Genomic DNA, 6,018 nt, shown 5'->3' on the forward strand with positions numbered 1-6,018 from the left:
ATCCTAATCCCTGCACAACTTGTCTGCACATCTAATTGTCTATGAAGGCATTGAGTTGTTGCCATGGGATTGGCTGATTAGGGATTGTGTTAACAAACAACTGAATAAGTGTACTTAATAAAGTGGCCAGTGAGTGTGTGTGTGTGTGTGTGTGTGTGTGTGTGTTTCTGGAATAAACATTAGTACCAGTAGCCCTTTTGGGAACCAAAGGCCAGTCCTAATAGAACATCATTTATGTGTAGGAAGGTTAGGTTTAGGATTAAGGTATGCATTAAGGGTATGTATTGCGGGTGGGTAGGTGAAGTGGTAAGGAAAGGGTCAGAAAAGAATTGAAGTATTTATGTGCTCCTATTAAGGATTGCAGCCTAAACAAACATTGAACTAAATTAAACATTAAACTGAAGCAAAATGAGCTCTCAAAAGATAACAGTGTGCTTTCTACATTTTTCTTGGCAGGTTGCTGCTCATTCAGTCTCCATCTTTTGAAAGCCCTGACTGCACAGACAGAACTGGACAGTGGGCATTTATATCAAYTAATATCCCTTTTCACCTTGGGTACAAGAGAAATCTGAGACAATGTTTCAAAATGAATCTGTTTGCTGACATACCTCTGTTCATGCTGCCCAGGGTTGCCTAAAAGATTTCCAATTACATCAGTGGTTGCCTTAGTTATTCACACCACTGAATCATGAGAGTGAAGCATAACTTTAGGTTTGTTGATCTAAAAACTGCAGCCAMGTTTGCCAGTGTTTTTATTCTTGGATTACATTTTTGGTTTTACATAACCAATGATGACTAAGCTTGTGGGTGTGGATATCTTCAGACTCCTGTCCAAAACTTTGCCTCCCACTGTTTGTGGTTGTACCGGGAGATTGCAGACCATATGCTCGTGACACCACACATACAAAAGACTGAAGTTGAATGTGAAGTATGAGTTTAGCTTTTACAATGGATATAACATTTCAATATAGTGTGTTTTTTCTTTGTGAAACAAGAAAATTTGTTCAAGTCTAAGGGTGTATCACACCAGGAAAGTCTTTTGGTCCAGTTGTTAGTCCGGACCAAATAGCAAACCTTATTTGTTTTTGTTTTCCTTTGGTGTGGTTTGCATTCACATTGTCCTTTTTGCAAGTGAACTATAATTTATAAACAAAGCCTCACAGGTGATGGTCATTGCTCTCACTAGACAGAAATGACAGGGACAGGATAGAGCACAGAAATAATGATGGTGCTCTTGATACAACTGACTAGTACGAATTTCAAGGGCAACTCATTCAGTGGCGGTTTTGTGAAGATATACTTGTAATTTTGGAGCAATGTTGTCAAATGCGTGCCACGATATAAATGAGACAAGATGCTCTGCATTCCCTGACCTACAACAGCTCATTGTTTGTAGCATAGTGTTAGCGTTAGCAACACTGAAGGGATAATGTTGCTTAGAAATGGTGGTTCGTGAAGTCCAAAAAAGTGCATGTTTCCTGTAGTTGGTTCGATTTGAGGCCAGTCTGTATTCATACCAGAGTTTGTTTGGAAGTGGGCCAAGACCACCTCAAAAATGGGTCTTGGTCTGGTTGTTTGATCTGCACCACAGTTTTTTGACAGGGATGTCAAAAAAAATCTGTATCGGTATCGGCCTTCAAAAACCTGCATCGGTCAATCTCTACTGGGAATACATAAATAAATAAGTAGAACAGTTTCAAGTAAAAAAAGTGTTTAAGCATCAACAAACAAAAGACAACACAAACCCAGAGAAAACTGAACAAGAAATGCCGACATACAATTAGCTGCAAAAACACTGTTACAACAACCCAGATCAGTTTAATCTGTTTCACCCAATCATCAAGATAAGTTGTCTAGAAAAAAAAAATGCACCTTGTCTCCTTCAGACTCAGATTTTGAGGATCCGGGCACTGAAGGGTAACCAAAGATAAGTGTACTTTTCAACCAAGTGGAGAAAAAAAAATGCTTCCACTTTTGGCCTCTTTCTCGGCATCTCCCCAGCTTTTGTTATCACTCAACTTTCTGAGGAAGTGTAGGGAGGCAGATTCTCTTTCATGCTCATTTCTTCCTGTACCTTGCCTGTCTACGTTTACCTCTATTTGTCTGCTTTTTTGCCTTCTTCTGCTTCTGTCATGTTGCTTTCCCTCTTCTCGTCCTGCATTCTAAGGCAGCTTTCAYAATCAATATTRCCACAAAACATGTCTTCCTTTTTTWATGCACTCCATTCTCTTCAAATATTAGAAGTTTGAAAATAGTTTTAGCATATTTATTTATTTATTTCAGAATGTGTGCTGTATTATTACACAAAGCTAAATTTTGTCATTGGGTTTTCGTTAAACTTAGGTAAGGCTGGAGACAAATAGTCTTAACTTAGTGTTATTTACATCTCTGCTCACAAAGATAAACAGTGAAGACTGTGGCAGTCCTACAAATACAAGAAAGATACCATGTAAGATGAGAAGAAGACCAGGAGAAAAGTGAAAAAAAGACGTATTTGCGTCTGTTCAGACTTGGACACAGTCAGGTTTTACCAATCGCTTTGTGTCAGAGTAGTAATTAATGTCATGTCCTTCCAACTACTTCCTCTGTCTTACACACACACACACACACACACACACACACACACACACACATCAAAAAATGTACATGCTTCTGTGCTTTTTAGTGCACCAGGGCTTGTGAGACGGAGCAGCAGCAATTAACACCTCACTGACATTTGCTTCTCCAGCTGTGGTGGAGGAACTGAGGGATATGGGAGCAAATAAATTAATACAATCCTTCCATCCAAGGTAACCACATAAGCCTCACCTCCTCTGTGTATTTATACTCCTTTGTGTGTGTGTGTGTGTGTGCGCGTGCGCGCGTGCACATGCATGTGTTTTTTTCATTTCTCCATGAGCTCGAAATGACCTTTCGTGTTTCAGCTATGTGTTACAAAAATATTGCACTTACTTGAAGTGGTTTCACTCTTGTTCATCTCAAAGCAGAAAACACCAGCAATCTTTCAATAGAGCACAAACTCTGCGCAAATAAAAACATGAACCGTTTTGTGAATAATGAAAGAAGTTCTATTATAAATTACAATTATTGTGACTGCTGTAGCTCCAATTTAGTATGTCAATAGGGTGCCTATTATTTTGAATACACAAAAGCTAAAGTAAGACTGCTTCGTCCAACAAAGACGCTCATTGCGTCAAAACTAGTGCAGTTTGTGTAAACATTATTTAATTTATAACATTGCAATGATGTATTTGTAGCATTAACCAGGCATGACCCTGACATGACCTTTTGAACACTACCGGTCATGTATCATAACTGAACTTTGTTCTGGAAAAGCTTTCTTAGAGACAAATTTTATTTTAGTTTTCAATAATTTGTCCTGGTCATGCAGATAAAGCTGACATGACAGTTTGTTTTAATCTTTTTTTTTAATTCATTATATAAAAAAGAAAATGGTAACGCTAAACAAAAATTGATTAACTACTAAGGAACTACTCAGTAACCACTCAGTAACATCAGTAACTAATCAGTCATTTCTCTTTGGTGTACTTAGTAACTACTCAGTAATTACTCAATTACTTGGTAGTTATGGATGAAAAATAGCTAAGCATGTTTTGTGTATCTTATTGTAATGTGTTACCAAGAAGATAATCATTTACATGAATTTCCTTTTTAAATGTATTTTTTTATTTCAAGTGTGTATTACCATATTGCAATAGATGATTTCTGAACTGTCTTTTAATTTTAACATCCAGTGTTAAAATGTAACTGACTATTTTTCCTCTGATCTTCTCTCCTGAGCAAAGGAAAAGCAACAGCTGAAAGTCTGTTTGACCACAACACCACTCTGTGCAGTAAACATGATATATGTTACCCAAAAGAGATGTTATGTTCTGTGAGAGAGACCTGGTATATTTTGTCTGAGGGACACACAGCTGAACGCTGAGTGCAAACTGGAAAACAACGGTTAAGTTCTTCATTGGATTTTACTGGGGAAGCTGGACGAGGCCTGAGATGGATGAGTGACGATCTGAGGAAAAATTAGATTTTTAATTACTGCAAACGTGAAGTTCTTGCCGGCCCATCCGAGGTCTGATGAGGCCTGATGAGGCTATTTTGTGACCTCAGGGCATTTCTGAAATGGGCTGGACTTCAAAGTCCGGCACACCAAGCTTCTTCACCAATGAGACAGCTGGATGTCTCCAACTTTGGTGAGCTGATAAACTGTACCTATTTTAAGGCATTACATGTAAAGTGTTTGCAGAACAGTCATGGTTAGACAGCCAAGGCAACTTTGATATAATTCTTCTGACTTGCAGAAAGATTAAAATGACTAATAAAAAATCGGATCAAGACTTTAARCGTCTCTCCAAATTGACATAAACATAGATTTTAACCTGGGTACCTTGTCAATCAATTATTAGATTAAAATATTTCCTTTGGGAAAAACATTTTCATTCTATAAAGGTTTAAACATACAGACCTTATTTTAATTAGACATATAACATCCAGTCTAAAATAATTGTCACCTTTAACTGTTTTAGAAACCTTATTGCTTGTCTTGCATTTTGTTGTTCCTCATCTTTGTGTATTTTGCYCTGAGATTAGAATTTGCTGCATACCATACAGTAAGAACTCACACATTATTATCACACAATAATAAATATAATAAAAATAGTAATTATTATTGTTATTTAAAAACTCTGCAACATTATTTTTGAGCCAGTGTTGTGTTCATGTAATTTATCTTTGAAACGATTTACTCTCAGGCATTTGTTTGAACTGGGAAAAGGGCCACGTTCAGATTTATTTTGTCACATTCACAATTGTACTGAGGTTTTTGTTTGTTTGTTTTTGTTTTATGTAGTTTTCATAGGAGTAGTAATGTCAAGTTTTTGTATTTAAGTTTGCCTAGGGAGCTCTGCCTTTTATTCACAATTTTTTTTAACCAGAAAGATCCAAATCTGCAGTGTTATCTTCTCGTTTGTTATGTTTTCATTGTTCTGTAAACACCTGCAGGCTGTAATTTAAAGTTGGAATTTGTTCTTATAAATTTCCTTCCCCACAAAACAAAGTATTTTATCTTACATCACTTTTCTTTGATTTCTGTGGTGCTTCCCCTTTTTCTTCTTGAAGGAGCCAGGTCACAACAAGGATAATGCTGAATAAAACAGATCACAAAYAAGGGGAACAAAAGAGTTGAAAGGACACTGAGGTTCACCAGAAGGAGAAACTTCAGAAAGGAAAAAAAATAGGACATCACAGTGAGAGGAAGTCTGACAAACTATATGAAGGAACCAGAGGGCAAAACAGACATGAGAGGAGCTTTTAGTTGCTTACTTGGCTACTACACATCGTGCAGTGTCGTCTTTGTTCAATTTCATGGCCTTTTCCCACTGACAAGATGCAAATGCACATGTCACCAGATATACATTTTCACTTCTTCCATCCCAAGCCTTGGGCCTTTGGTCTCTCCTTTCTGTGTCATTTACATATCTGTCATATTGCCACCAATCTCTCTTCAGATGCTTTCAGCGTACCTGTCTTGTCCACACTCTAATCGGACTGCATCTTCCTGTCATTCACCGCTACCCTTCTTCTTTTTTTTTTGTCTTGAAGTTGAACTTAAGCTTTGGTCAGCAAATGGTGTTTCATTGGGCCCTACAAATATTCACACAGACCTAAAGTTTGTAAAGACCTTGTGTACTTAATCTTAAGTTCAACCTATGTTCAAATCATGCCTTTATAATAAGTTTAGAAATTTCACTCAGAAATAATAAAATAAAAACTTCATATCCAAACCTGTGCAAACTTTCAGAATTCTTGTCTCTGATCCTGTTTGTAGTGTTCCTGGACAGAATCTTATATGGTGGCCGACAAGTGCAAATGTTGCAAACAACAAAAAATATGCTGCAAACAAAAAGTGATGCAAAATGAAAATGCTGCATTCATAATATTGACTACAAGTTAGAAAATGTTGCAAACTTCAAAATGCAAACACAAAAACAAACATATATA

This window comes from Austrofundulus limnaeus, unplaced genomic scaffold (assembly GCF_001266775.1).
Source record: "Austrofundulus limnaeus strain Quisiro unplaced genomic scaffold, Austrofundulus_limnaeus-1.0 Scaffold95, whole genome shotgun sequence".
NCBI classification, from domain to species: Eukaryota; Metazoa; Chordata; class Actinopteri; order Cyprinodontiformes; family Rivulidae; genus Austrofundulus; species Austrofundulus limnaeus.